The 16,585-nt window shown below is 38.4% G+C and overlaps 1 protein-coding gene across 7 annotated transcripts in view; it reads right to left on the bottom strand.

Moving 5' to 3' along the window:
* Positions 1-16,585, bottom strand: part of LOC129927277 (A disintegrin and metalloproteinase with thrombospondin motifs 7-like) — a 61,938-nt gene that overhangs the window by 25,256 nt on the left and 20,097 nt on the right. For 5 of the 7 annotated variants that reach the window (XM_056035635.1, XM_056035636.1, XM_056035637.1 and 2 more), the window contains exons 2-4: positions 16,100-16,305; positions 12,696-12,841; positions 2,308-2,357 (exon numbers count right to left, since the gene is read on the bottom strand). The gene's annotated coding sequence lies outside the window, so the exon portion shown is untranslated. The remainder of the gene's footprint in view (positions 1-2,307; positions 2,358-12,695; positions 12,842-16,099; positions 16,306-16,585) is intronic. The other 2 variants (XM_056035640.1, XM_056035633.1) reach the window with 1 other exon arrangement.

Genomic DNA, 16,585 nt, shown 5'->3' on the forward strand with positions numbered 1-16,585 from the left:
ATTCTTTGCTTTCGCATAAAACATAAACAACAAACAATGACGTAATATCATATAATATTAGCACATCCTTCCTTTTGAAGCTTTTTAATGCAAGAAGACAAACCAGTTGCGTATACGTCAAGATCATTGACAGAAACAGAGTGCAGATATGCACAAATAGAAAAGGAAATGTTAGCTATAGTGTTTGCAGCTGAACATTTTCACCATTATATTTTTGGAAGAACTGTGACTGTACAATCAGATCACAAACCTTTGCAAACTATTGTGACGAAGCCTTTACACAAGATTTCACCAAGACTTCAGTTGATGATGTTAAGACTGTTGAGATATCAATTGACAGTAATTTATTATTAAACTGTGACAACAGAACACTATTCTTAGAGCATCTCTAATCTTGTAGTTTCTGTCTTTGTCAAACTACAGGTATGGTTCCTATATTGCTACTCATTAAATTTCCTAAATCTATCTATAACTCAAGAACACTCTACAAAAAAAAAAAAAAAGGATTTGTCGACACTAGATGTAACAAACTATGAAGGCTGCAACTGGGTTTCGTATCCAAGTGAAATATTGCTTTTTTTCATTTACTTTTTACCTTTACCTATTCCTTAGTCTGTTGGACCGTTGGGGCACCATGCAAGATTCGTCGACAGTCTTTCTCCATTTCTCTATGTCTTTTGCTTTAGAACCTCTTTCAATGACAGGCCCGTCAATTCTTTTATGTTGTCCTCCCATCGCTTTCTCTGTCTGCCTCTTCTTCTTTTTTTTTATTGGTATTGTTCCCTAAAGGAAGGGCTTTGCGAGCCCCGATGATTTTTTAATATGAATATACATTTTTTAACGCTAGTTAGCAGGTCATCATGGGGTCCAATCTTTGCGGTAACCCTGTCTCTTATCTCTTGGTTTGTGATGAAGTCTTTGAATATGATACCTAGGATCCTTCTGTAGCATCTCTATTCCATTGTTAGGATCCTCCTCGTCAACGTCCAAGACTCACACTACAAATGCGGCCATGACAAGGGAGCGTATCAGTCTGATTTGTTGTCGAGGGCTAATACTTTGCCTTTACATAATAACAATTTTATTTATAAAGCGCTGTTAACAAACAAAATGTAGGCTCCATGCGCTGTAATAACATTACAAACACAAACACGACAGCTACAATGACAAACTAATCTAAAAAAGTTTTAAACAGATAAGTCTTAATGTTCTTCTTAAAAGTGGTGTAGCATGTTGTCTGTCTGAGATCACTAGGGAGTGAGTTCCAAACCTTTGGTCCGTGCACTGAAAAAACCCTCAGACCGTAGCTTTTGAGGGAGAAATGTGGCACCACTAAAAGCGTTGAGTCCATTGAGCGCAGGGCTCTCTGGGGGACACATGGAGTAATCAGTTCGCATATTATTATATGTTCTGAAAGTGCTGCTGTGGAGTGCAATTCGGGCCAGTAGTTAACATTTCATTTAGTGCCACCAAATGCAGTTCCCCTAGGGCCTCGATTTATCTAAGGCCGGCCCTGGAGGCAAGAAAAGGGATAACTCAAGATGTCTGACCAGCTTTAAAAAGTGAACACTAAAGAGGACACGTAAATGAACAACATAAAATAGACGTTCATGAACATCTTGCACACAAGCTCAAAGTAGAAATCTTGAGCTGAATTGTGAATAGAAGAACTTGAATGTGTAAAGCTTAGACTTAGAAGAAAGACTCGTTCCAATGATAAGGATTACAGGAAATTGATTAAATGAGAAATCGGCTTCATTAGTGAAGACTTAATTTAAAAACAGCTTAAATTTTACTTGTTCGATTTGTTATTTCACTGCGAATCTTGAATCACGGTCTAATGAAGTCATCAGTCAAAACAAAGAGACCCACATTGAGAACTTTTAGCAAGAAAAAGGAAATACGTTTAAAATATGACCTCAGCGTTACGACCTAGTTTCCCACTACATGGCTGCCTGCTCGTGCGGTATGCTCGCCGGACTGTCGTTCCGTTGTCTCCATGGTCCAGGGTTCATACCCTACCCGCTGCCATCCGCCGTCGTCTTGCGGGAGGTTTGGACTAGGAAATAGATTATCTTCAACTTTGAAGGAACATCCAAAACATGTCAAACATTTGACACTTCAAAACAACGTGTTAAATGTAGAATACATACACTCACATTGCAAAACAAAAAACAAATTAAATTTAAATACGCATTAAGCTGTTGTAACAAATTAATTCTCAACCAACATTCTGGAAGGAAGTATGATCATGAGCTGAGGTAGGCCTACTGTCTAAAGACATTAACCCGAAAAGAGAGCACTTACCTAAGGTATTTTGTTTATCATTGTTACTGTCCAATGTAAAGAGGTCATAACTGTAATGAAAAGAATGGATACGATATTGTTCGTTATTAATGTTAAATGTACTGAACTGAATTTAAATGACTCTATTTTTACCAAGCTTAAAATCAACTCATTCTGTCTGCCTTGTAAAAAGTTTGTACACTCTTTAACTCAATCTCGGATCAAGTCGACCCTAACCCTATATGCAGTACTTTTTTGTAAAAAAAAAAATAGGTGCCGGTACTCAATGATGGATTGCCTAACTTTAAATTACTAATAAATTAATAATAAACGTTAAAATACCAGAAAAGTAATAATTTTCCCCACATTGAAAAAGGTGAGAAAGGGGCTGGTCCGCCGTACTGGTGCTAGGAGAGTTTTTGTGAGGGTGGATTATAGTGATATGAATAATGCACCTGAATATCACGTGATCAGGTCATGAGATCTTGTAGAAAGGACTGGCGTTTTTGTGATTTTTCAAGATTGCCTTGGTAGACCAATAAAAAAAAGAACGAGTAGGTCAGAGAGACAATTTAGTTTAGTACATTCAAACCCTCAGTGACGTCAGTTCAGTGAAACCCCGAGCAAAAGTAGAACGAGAGTGTAGGACGAGACAGAGAAACTAGTTCAGTCCAGCGATTACAGTCAGTCGTTTTGTGTTGCTTCTCGTAAAGTACTTCAGTATTACACGCAGTAAAAGAAGTCAAACATTATTTGAAAGGGGACTGCTCAAGTTCATGAGTAGTTTGTTTTGTGTTGAGCAGTGTTTGCTGAGAGGCTGATCAAAAGAGATGCAACATTGGTGTCTTAAAGTAGAATTTTCTATGGCTTTTATGAAAATGATCCACGAACTTGAATTCAAAGTGCTGAAACAATAAATACGATGACAAAGACTGAAATGCTTTAAAAGAAAGCCTTCAGGACAGAAGGCTCAAAAGTAAAGTAGCAATCATACATAAAACACTGAACCATAATCTTCATATACAAAAACAAAATTTAATAAAATACTCTGAAAGACACAAAGATAAAGGCACATTCCTCGTCCCATATGCTAGGACAAATTTGTACAAATACTCCTTCTTCCCTAGTGCTATTAGAGCATGGAATGGGTTGCCTGAGCTAGCCAGGAAAACCAGCGACTTGGCTGAAATTAAGTCATTGGTTAATATGCATGACTAAATGCATGACGCTTAGGGCGTAATCATCTTCTTTTTTGAAGTAACGTCTGTATTATATAAGATAAGAAACAAGGAAACTCTTTTAAAAATGTCTCCAGCTAGCTCTGGTGGAAGATTAAGAGGACCTGGACACCTGCCTGTTCGTAGATCAGCCAAGCGCCATTTTGAACAAGGTCATTGAACAGATCTAACGAACAGATCTGTACCATAGTTGAAATTTAACTTGAGATATGGATAAATGTACTATGCTTAGCAAGGCAGGTGAACATATAGGTACCATGATTAACAAGACAGATGAATCAATAGGTACCATTCTCAATAAGACAGATGAATCAATATGTACAGTGCTCAATAAGACAGATGAATCAATAGGTACCATGCTCAATAAGACAGATGAATCAATAGGTACCATGCTCAATAAACAGATGAATCAATAGGTACCATGCTCAATAAGACAGGTGAATCAATAGGTACCATGTTTAACAAGACAGATGAATCAATAGGTACCATGCTCAATAAACAGATGAATCAATAGGTACTATGCTCAATAAGACAGATGAATCAATATGTACAGTGCTCAATAAGACAGATGAATCAATATTTACCATGCTCAATAAGACAGGTGAATCAATAGGTACCATGTTTAACAAGACAGATGAATCAATAGGTACCATGCTCAATAAGACAGATGAATCAATATGTACAGTGCTCAATAAGACAGATGAATCAATAGGTACCATGCTTAATAAACAGATGAATAGGTACCATGCTCAATAAGACAGATGAATCAATATTTACCATGCTCAATAAGACAGATGAATCAATAGGTACCATGTTTAACAAGACAGATGAACCAATAGGTACCATGCTCAATAAACAGATGAATCAATAGGTACCATGATCAATAAGACAGATGAATCAATATGTATAGTGCTCAATAAGACAGATGAATCAATAGGTACCATGCTTAATAAACAGATGAATCAATAGGTACCATGCTCAATAAGACAGATGATTCAATAGGTACCATGCTCAATAAAACAGATGAATCAATAGGTACCATGCTCAATAAGACAGGTGAATCAATAGGTACCATGCTCAATAAGACAGATGAATCAATAGGTACCATGCTCAATAAAACAGATGAATCAATAGGTACCATGCTCAATAAACAGATGAATCAATAGGTACCATGCTCAATAAGACAGGTGAATCAATAGGTACCATGTTTAACAAGACAGATGGATCAATAGGTACCATGCTCAATAAACAGATGAATCAATAGGTACCATGCTCAATAAGACAGATGAATCAATATGTATAGTGCTCAATAAAACAGATGAATCAATAGGTACCATGCTTAATAAACAGATGAATCAATAGGTACCATGCTCAATAAGACATATGAATCAATATGTACCATGCTCAATAAGACAGATGAATCAATAGGTACCATGTTTAACAAGACAGATGAATCAATAGGTACCATGCTCAATTAGACAGATAAATCAATAGGTACCATGCTCAATAAAACAGATAAATCAATAGGTACCATGCTTAATAAAACAGATAAATCAATAGGTACCATGCTCAATAAACAGATGAATCAATAGGTACCATGCTCAATAAAACAGATGAATCAATAGGTACCATGCTCAATAAGACATATGAATCAATATGTACCATGCTCAATAAGACAGATGAATCAATAGGTACCATGCTCAATAAGACAGATGAATCAATAGGTACCATGCTCAATAAGACAGATGAATCAATAGGTACCATGCTCAATAAGACATATGAATCAATATGTACCATGCTCAATAAGACAGATGAATCAATAGGTACCATGCTCAATAAGACAGATGAATCAATATATATCATGCTCAATAAGACAGATGAATCAATAGGTACCATGCTCAATAAGACAGATGAATCAATAGGTGCCATGCTCTATAAGACAGATGAATCAATAGGTGCCATGCTCTATAAGACAGATGAATCAATAGGTGCCATGCTCTATAAGACAGATGAATCAATAGGTGCCATGCTCTATAAGACAGATGAATCAATAGGTGCCATGCTCTATAAGACAGATGAATCAATAGGTGCCATGCTCTATAAGACAGATGAATCAATAGGTGCCATGCTCTTTAAGACAGATGAATCAATAGGTGCCATACTGTATAAGACAGATGAATCAATAAAAACCATGCTTAATAAAACAGATAAATCAATAGGTACCATGCTCAATAAACAGGTGAATCAATAGGTACAATGCTCAATAAGACAAATGAATCAATAGGTACTATGCTCAATAAACAGATGAATCAATAGGTACCATGCTCAATAAACAGATGAATCAATAGGTACCATGCTCAATAAGACAGATGAATCAATAGGTACCATGCTCAATAAGACAGATGAATCAATAGGTACCATGCTCAATAAGACAGATGAATCAATAGGTACCATGCTCAATAAGACAGATGAATCAATAGGTACCATGCTCAATAAACAGGTGAATCAATAGGTACCATGCTCAATAAGACAAATGAATCAATAGGTACCATGCTCAATAAACAGGTGAATCAATAGGTACCATGCTCAATAAGACATATGAATCAATAGGTACCATGCTCAATAAACAGGTGAATCAATAGGTGCCATGCTCTATAAGACAGATGAATCAATAGGTGCCATGCTCTATAAGACAGATGAATCAATAGGTGCCATGCTCTTTAAGACAGATGAATCAATAGGTGCCATGCTCTATAAGACAGATGAATCAATAGGTGCCATGCTCTTTAAGACAGATGAATCAATAGGTGCCATGCTCAATAAACAGGTGAATCAATAGGTACAATGCTCAATAAGACAAATGAATCAATAGATACTATACTCAATAAACAGATGAATCAATAGGTACCATGCTCAATAAACAGGTGAATCAATAGATACCATGCTCAATAAGACAGATGAATCAATAGGTACCATGCTCAATAAACAGATGAATCAATAGGTATCATGCTCAATAAACAGATGAATCAATAGGTGCCATGCTCTATAAGACAGATGAATCAATAGGTGCCATGCTCTATAAGACAGATGAATCAATAGGTGCCATGCTCTATAAGACAGATGAATCAATAGGTGCCATGCTCTATAAGACAGATGAATCAATAGGTGCCATGCTCTATAAGACAGATGAATCAATAGGTGCCATGCTCTTTAAGACAGATGAATCAATAGGTGCCATACTGTATAAGACAGATGAATCAATAAAAACCATGCTTAATAAAACAGATAAATCAATAGGTACCATGCTCAATAAACAGGTGAATCAATAGGTACAATGCTCAATAAGACAAATGAATCAATAGGTACTATGCTCAATAAACAGATGAATCAATAGGTACCATGCTCAATAAACAGATGAATCAATAGGTACCATGCTCAATAAGACAGATGAATCAATAGGTACCATGCTCAATAAGACAGATGAATCAATAGGTACCATGCTCAATAAGACAGATGAATCAATAGGTACCATGCTCAATAAGACAGATGAATCAATAGGTACCATGCTCAATAAACAGGTGAATCAATAGGTACCATGCTCAATAAGACAAATGAATCAATAGGTACCATGCTCAATAAACAGGTGAATCAATAGGTACCATGCTCAATAAGACATATGAATCAATAGGTACCATGCTCAATAAACAGGTGAATCAATAGGTGCCATGCTCTATAAGACAGATGAATCAATAGGTGCCATGCTCTATAAGACAGATGAATCAATAGGTGCCATGCTCTTTAAGACAGATGAATCAATAGGTGCCATGCTCTATAAGACAGATGAATCAATAGAAACCATGCTTAATAAAACAGATAAATCAATAGGTACCATGCTCAATAAACAGGTGAATCAATAGGTACAATGCTCAATAAGACAAATGAATCAATAGATACTATACTCAATAAACAGATGAATCAATAGGTACCATGCTCAATAAACAGATGAATCAATAGGTACCATGCTCAATAAGACATGAATCAATAGGTACCATGCTCAATAAGACAGATGAATCAATAGGTACCATGCTCAATAAGACAGATGAATCAATAGGTACCATGCTCAATAAGACAGATGAATTAATAGGTACCATGCTCAATAAACAGGTGAATCAATAGGTACCATGCTCAATAAGACAAATGAATCAAGAGGTACCAAGCTCAATAAACAGGTGAATCAATAGGTACCATGCTCAATAAGACATATGAATCAATAGGACCATGCTCAATAAACAGGTGAATCAATAGGTACCATGCTCAATAAACAGGTGAATCAATAGGTACCATGCTCAATAAACAGGTGAATCAATAGGTACCATGCTCAATAAACAGGTGAATCAATAGGTACCATGTTCAATAAACAGGTGAATCAATAGGTACCATGCTCAATAAACAGGTGAATCAATAGGTACCATGCTCAATAAACAGGTGAATCAATAGGTACCATGCTCAATAAACAGGTGAATCAATAGGTACTATGCTCAATAAGACAGATGAATCAATAGGTACCATGCTCGATAAACAGGTGAATCAATAGGTGCCATGCTCAATAAGACAGATGAATCAATAGGTACCATGCTCGATAAACAGGTGAATCAATAGGTACCATGCTCAATAAGACAGATGAATCAATAGGTACCATGCTCGATAAACAGGTGAATCAATAGGTACCATGCTCAATAAACAGGTGAATCAATAGGTACCATGCTCGATAAACAGGTGAATCAATAGGTACCATGCTCAATAAACAGGTGAATCAATAGGTACCATGCTCAATAAACAGGTGAATCAATAGGTACCATGCTCGATAAACAGGTGAATCAATAGGTACCATGCTCAATAAACAGGTGAATCAATAGGTACCATGCTGAACATGATAGATGAACTGTTAGGAACCATACTTAAAAGACGTACGAACTGACAGAAACCATGCTTAACAAGACAGATGAACTAATAGGTACCATGTTTAATAAGACAGATGAACTAAAAGGTACCCTGTTTAACAAGACAGATGAACTAATAGGTACCATGTTTAACAAGACAATCAATAGGTACCATGTTGGCTACCTTGTCAAAAAGAGAAACGAACCTTTACTTAACCGAGACGCTGGTGATATTAGCGCTGTCTGTGATATCAATTCCTACGAATGTAGATCCCACGACAAGAAGCCTACGATTACTGTGAACTATCACAATCTTAAAGATATCAACGCGAATCCTGCACTCAAGCGTTTAACAAAAGCAGAGACTCAAGTGCGAAATGGAATACTAGGAAACTAACCAACAAGGTCTGGAGCCAACAGAATTATGTTCAGATACCAAGATCAGTGGGATGCTGATCAGGAAAACCAAATGTAATATATAACATTTTTTTTTCAACAAATAACTAAATTTTGTGGATAAATGTTAATCGGCATATACAAAAAAATACTTTTTTCCTTTATATAATTTCCCTTACATTCATGTATTCATCATCATAGAAATAACCGAATGTCTCTCGAGAATAGGTGTCAGCAGTGAGATGAACCACTGTCGTTCTACGAGATGAACCACTGTCGTTCTACGAGATGAACCACTGTCGTTCTACGAGATGAACCACAGTCGTTCTACGAGATGAACCACAGTCGTTCTACGAGATGAACCACTGTCGTTCTACGAGATGAACCACTGTCGTTCTACGAGATGAACCACAGTCGTTCTACGAGATGAACCACAGTCGTTCTACGAGATGAACCACTGTCGTTCTACGAGATGAACCACTGTCGTTCTACGAGATGAACCACAGTCGTTCTACGAGATGAACCACAGTCGTTCTACGAGATGAACCACTGTCGTTCTACGAGATGAACCACTGTCGTTCTACGAGATGAACCACAGTCGTTCTACGAGATGAACCACAGTCGTTCTACGAGATGAACCACAATCGTTCTACTAGATGAACCACTGTCGCACTACGAGATGAACCACTGTCGCACTACGAGATGAACCACAGTCGTTCTACGAGATGAACCACAGTCGTTCTACGAGATGAACCACTGTCGTACTACGAGATGAACCACTGTCGTTCTACGAGATGAACCCCAGTCGTTCTACGAGATGAACCCCAGTCGTTCCACGAGATGAACCACAATCGTTCCACGAGATGAACCACTGTCGTTCTACGAGATGAACCACTGTCGTTCTACGAGATGAACCACTGTCGTTCTACGAGATGAGCCACAGTCGTTCTACGAGATGAGCCACAGTCGTTCTACGAGATGAGCCACTGTCGTTCTACGAGATGAGCCACAGTCGTTCTACGAGATGAGCCACAGTCGTTCTACGAGATGAACCACTGTCGTTCTACGAGATGAGCCACAGTCGTTCTACGAGATGAGCCACAGTCGTTCTACGAGATGAGCCACAGTCGTTCTACGAGATGAGCTACAGTCGTTCTACGAGATGAACCCCAGTCGTTCTACGAGATGAACCACAATCGTTCTACGAGATGAACCACTGTCGTTCTACGAGATGAACCACAATCGTTCTACGAGATGAACCACTGTCGTTCTACGAGATGAACCACTGTCGTTCTACGAGATGAACCACTGTCGTTCTACGAGATGAACCACTGTCGTTCTACGAGATGAACCACTGTCGTTCTACGAGATGAACCACAATCGTTCTACGAGATGAACCACTGTCGTTCTACGAGATGAACCACTGTCGTTCTACGAGATGAACCACTGTCGTTCTACGAGATGAACCACTGTCGTTCTACGAGATGAACCACTGTCGTTCTACGAGATGAACCACAATCGTTCTACGAGATGAACCACTGTCGTTCTACGAGATGAACCACTGTCGTTCTACGAGATGAACCACTGTCGTTCTACGAGATGAACCACTGTCGTTCTACGAGATGAACCACTGTCGTTCTACGAGATGAACCACAATCGTTCTACGAGATGAACCACTGTCGTTCTACGAGATGAACCACTGTCGTTCTACGAGATGAACCACTGTCGTTCTACGAGATGAACCACTGTCGTTCTACGAGATGAACCACTGTCGTTCTACGAGATGAACCACTGTCGTTCTACGAGATGAACCACTGTCGTTCTACGAGATGAACCACAATCGTTCTACGAGATGAACCACTGTCGTTCTACGAGATGAACCACTGTCGTTCTACGAGATGAACCACTGTCGTTCTACGAGATGAACCGCTGTCGTTCTACGAGATGAACCACTGTCGTTCTACGAGATGAGCTACAGTCGTTCTACGAGATGAGCTACAGTCGTTCTACGAGATGAGCTACAGTCGTTCTACGAGATGAACCACTGTCGTTCTACGAGATGAACCACAATCGTTCTACGAGATGAACCACTGTCGTTCTACGAGATGAACCACAATCGTTCTACGAGATGAACCACTGTCGTTCTACGAGATGAACCACTGTCGTTCTACGAGATGAACCACTGTCGTTCTACGAGATGAACCACAGTCGTTCTACGAGATGAACCACTGTCGTTCTACGAGATGAGCCACAGTCGTTCTACGAGATGAACCACTGTCGTTCTACGAGATGAACCACTGTCGTTCTACGAGATGAACCACTGTCGTTCTACGAGATGAACCACTGTCGTTCTACGAGATGAACCACTGTCGTTCTACGAGATGAACCACAGTCGTTCTACGAGATGAACCACAATCGTTCTACGAGATGAACCACAGTCGTTCTACGAGATGAACCACAGTCGTTCTACGAGATGAGCTACAGTCGTTCTACGAGATGAACCACTGTCGTTCTACGAGATGAACCACAGTCGTTCTACGAGATGAACCACAGTCGTTCTACGAGATGAACCAGAGTCGTTCTACGAGATGAACCACAGTCGTTCTACGAGATGAACCACAGTCGTTCTACGAGATGAACCAGAGTCGTTCTACGAGATGAACCACAGTCGTTCTACGAGATGAACCACAGTCGTTCTACGAGATGAACCACAGTCGTTCTACGAGATGAACCACAGTCGTTCTACGAGATGAACCACAGTCGTTCTACGAGATGAACCACAGTCGTTCTACGAGATGAACCACAATCGTTCTACTAGATGAGCTACAGTCGTTCTACGAGATGAGCTACAGTCGTTCTACGAGATGAACCACAGTCGTTCTAAGACTTAGGAAGGGCAAGGATGTATTAATTTTCTTATTAATTACAAACGTTACTTCAACAGAGAAGATGATTACATTTTAGGCGTATTTATGTATCAATTTAGTCATACATGTTTATAAGTCACTTGAAATATGCCAAGTCGTTGCTTTTCCTGACTGATTAAGGCAGCCCATACTATCCGCTAATAGCACTAGGGAAGAGAGAGCACTTGTACAAACTTTCATATGGAATAAGAAATGTGCCTTTATCTGTGTGTCTTTGATTGATGAATTGTTTTCAAAAGAGTAGGCTATATTTATGCGAAAAAGAAAACCTTGCATCATTAACTTTAAAACAAAAGGTATTGTTTGAAACTTGGTGGTGACACAGATGGTCGTAACAGTATGTGTTTTTAGCCTACCCAAATCGCCCCAGTCTAGCACAGGACGAGCGGTCAACCTTGACCAGCGACAATACTCGCCAGTTCGGCAAGGACCAGTGTTGTAAATATTACGCACGCAGGTCACGGCGGAAGTGATCAACTGGAGTGGTCAAGAAGGTTCGAGAAGGCCAGTTGAGACGCTATATAAGAGAGATTTGTTTACTCTGTGTTAATGTTGTCGCCAATTGTGATGTATTTGAAATTAAACTGTTACTAATACTTAGGAACTTTGAGTTGTGAGGTTCTTTAAGTTCGTTGTGTCGTGTGGTGCAGTCTGCAGAGAGTCTGGATAGTGGAGATTCGTAGCAGTATTTTTTCAAAAGATTTTTAAAAAGCCATTGCACTAGAACTTTGTAATATTTAAAATATCATAATATCAGATTTTAAAAATATCTTTCTAGTTGTCTTTTTTTTTTGGGGGGGGGGGGCTTAAACAAGGGCCGGACCTACCATGCAAGACTATTAGCGGCTTTTTCTTTTTTTTTTAGTTGGGGGGGGCGGGGCTACTAAGTAATGTAGGGTAATTCTTACCCTGTTAACAGCATCACGTGATCATAAATGCCAACGATGCTACTCCCAGAGCCTATGTTAAATGCTTGTAGATTATCTATCGCTGTGTCCGCATTCATCTCATCGTAACTAGCGTCCCTGTCTATAAAACTTGAAGAAGCGACCGTCTGGGGAAAAATCGGTGACTCTTTATTGTTAGGTATTTATTCGAAAAGAAAAAAAAATTCAAACAATTTGTAAGGTTCTTTAATGAAGAACAGCACATATTAAAAACGAAGGCAATAAAAAAACTAGACATTCTGGACCAAGATAGAATACATCAATAAATAACTTTTGAGCTAACAAATGTCAATTCCTCTCTATCCGGAAGAAATAAAGATAGAGTAGATTAACCGCGGAATAGACCAGCACTCACTACAATTTGGGATAGGATAGAATTATCTTCAGAACATATGAGGGAACATGCGAAACATGTAAAACAAAACATTACCAACATTTTTTTGTGGTACTATATTTATAGATTTAGATTTCGGTTTATAGGTCAGTAATTAGTTAAGTCATTGGTCAGTAATTAGTATAGTCATTGGTCAGTAATGAATAAAGTCTTTGTTAAGTAATTGGCCAATACTTAGTAAAGTCATTGGTCAGTAATTAGTAAAGTCTTTGGTCAGTAAATAGAAGTCATTGGTTAGTTATTAGCCAAGTCAATGATGCTTATTCTTAAATCACTGTGCTCGGATATTTTTTGTTAGTCAAGTTTTTTTTTTTTAAAACTACTTCTCTGATTTCAACAAGTGAATTGTGTTTGATGGAAATATTTGTCATTGCTGAAACGTTTATTTTATTGAACGGGGTTTAAAAATATTAACTCTAAACAAATTCAATATTGTTTTTCTTATAAGCACCTCCAATCATCTACATGTTATGTTAACTTAAGAAGCAAGAAGGTCTAATTTACTATGCATACATCGCAACTCTCACATTAAATTGATGAAACTTTAAAACTTTCAGGCCTAAAAAAAAATTGACACAGGCCTTAGAACAGGGGTTCTCAGCCTGTGGGTCGCGACCCCCTTGGGGGTCGATTAACGACTTGCCAGGGGTCGCCTAAGACCATCGAAAATATGGATTGTTATTGTCTATTCTTCTATTGCTGTGTGTAGGTGTGTGTGTGTGGGGGGGGTCGTGGCAGAGTGGGGGATTGTAAAAAGGGGTCACCGAGCTTAAAAGGTTGAGAACCGCTGCCTTAGAAAGTTTTTTAAAAATTCTACAGTCAAATCCAAGCAATTGATATATATTTATAAACAACAACTCCGCAATATGCAATGAGAAATCTCTCGCATTCTCTTAGACACACCCACATGAATCTTGTGATGAAACTCATTTTGCCGAATCCCTTCCTCTAGCGATCGTTTCCACCCGAGTGCCACGTTGAGGCAGAGTACCCGCCTACACGGGCATCATAGACCAGCGCAACCGAATCAGAAACTGTATTAGTAACGAACCATGCTGAGATAACTCGTTTAGAGCACGTGAAAGGAAGCGGGCAGTAAGTTCTAAGGTCGCCTTGTCCCCGTACGAGGACAGACCAAAAGCCGCACACCGCACATGAACCAGTTCTCTTTCAAATCCTTGTCCCGATCTCCCTTTATGCAGAACGCGACATTCATAAAGAATGTGGTCTATTGTTTCCACAAAAAAAAAAGATTAATAAAAAATGAACTCCCAGAGATAGAGTAGATGCAAAATTTAACTGTTGCTGTGGTCGACAGTGAATGAGAGCGTTGTGTGGCCAGCCGAACGACCAAATGCTTTTACTCTATCCAGCTAATATTAGGCACAGATTAAACTTGAGTGAGATGAGAGAAGTACTCTGGATCCATAAGTTCACCAGGATTCGAACTCATGACCCCACTAACGACTCCGCTATTGTAGCTAATTAAGTTATAATCAATTATATTCATTTTATGTCTACAGAAACCTTTCTTGTTAGCTGTAGGATGTTTAAAATATGTTAGATACAAGAGAGGCTTCATTTTCATGAACAAAATGAATTGATCATAGTAATTTGATTACCTTTCCATTTGTAAGATCTGGATTTTTATTGAAAAAAAAACAGGCGTTATGGAAAAAAAACAGGGCGATATACTGTGTTCTAATGAACAACGTACAAATATGAACAGAATAACATGGGAAGCGTGGTCGAGAGGCCAAGTGCACTTGGCTTGGCTTGGCTACCTAGAAGGGGGCTCGAGGTTCGACACCCGACTCGGGCAGAGTTGTGTTTACTCCTAGATACCCCCCCCCCCCCCCAACTGGTCCACAAATGAGATTGGACCAAAGCGCTATAAGCATGAAAGTAGCGCTATATAAAAGCTATAAAAGCTATAAATATATACCCCCTCTGGCTCACAAATGAGATTGGACCAAAAGCGCTCTGAGCATGCTATAAGCATGAAAGTAGCGCTATATAAAAGCTATAATAATAAAAAAAAATATTTTTAATGAAATACACATAATAAACACTGTGGGGCGAAATCCCCGTGGCCAAATAATACACATGAATTTTGTTGTGATATCCAAACTTGGTAAAGGCTTAGAAAATCAACCCTGAGGAAAAATCGGAGAGTCGCTGCCTTTAACCTGCGACGCAGCTGTACCAGAACAGCTGCATGGAGAGGGAGGCGATGTCATTCCAACCATCTCTAATGCACAGGCTTTCTTCACATTTCTATCAGACGTCCAAAAGTCGTCTCGCGACTGGAGGAAGCTTTAACTCTTTCTCCTAATTGACGAAGAGCATTTTGATACCAAATACAACATTTTCTGATAACAAACAGAAACGTTAAGTTTTTGAAGTTTAAACAAAACAGTATAGTGAAATTATGTACAAATGAGCAAAACGAATAATACTATCAAAACGAGGAAAATAATTACGAAGAGAAAGAGTTAATAGCAGTAGTCTTGTTGAGCAATTGAGTTATCTATTTTTTTTTTTTTTGCGTGTGTTAAGCGTGTGGAATGGTATGCCGATGTGTGTACATTTTACTCGAGCAGCCAGTCTTGTGTGTGTGAGTGTATTTTTCACTGTTGATATGAATTTTTTTTTTGAATGAAATCAAGAAACTATTCTAATGATAAACTATCCCTAATTTACCGGTACCTAAATTTCTGGGTCGATAAATTACCGGGTTCCTTAATGTCCGGTGTCAAATATTCCAATGCTTAAATTTCCTAAATCCCACACTTAACCACTGGACATGTAAACAATAATTCAGGGGTGCATTACTCCAGACACTTGCTCGCAACACAATCACATTCTTTTCAGTAAGGTTCGCACAATAAGTTTTTCTTCATTGTAATTTGTATGTTGACTATTGGAACTATTTCTTAAAAAAAAATAATTTAAAATGTACTGTTTTTACCTTTTTGGGTCTGGTTTTCACTTTATGCCTATGGAAAATTCCTTCCTGGTCGGTGTCCAAAGTATACAAAGGAATATCGAGGTCAAAATGCCGCGAGCGTCTGAGATTAAGTTTGGTTAGAGATTTTGTTTCTGTGCTAAAAGTTACATTGACCTGGTCAGGCATTTGATCTCCAGTGACTTCACTCGCCTCATATTGAAGCATAACTGTGAAGAAAAAATAAGGCTTAAATTTACATGACGATATATAAGAGCTGTTACTATGACATCCATTAAATGATTTTTATAAAGTTCTTATGAATAATAACAATGATTAACTCTTTCTCTCCTAATCGACGATACCATCGTTGATTTGACCTAATTAAATTAAATTAATGTTTAATTTTATAAACTTGACTTTGTGTTAAAGAAAAAGAGCATGCTATTCCCTTTAATTCTGTACCAGATACAACTTTTTCTGATAACAAACAACAAAGCTATTGAAGCT

Source organism: Biomphalaria glabrata, chromosome 7 (genome assembly GCF_947242115.1).
Source record: "Biomphalaria glabrata chromosome 7, xgBioGlab47.1, whole genome shotgun sequence".
Taxonomy (NCBI): Eukaryota; Metazoa; Mollusca; class Gastropoda; family Planorbidae; genus Biomphalaria; species Biomphalaria glabrata.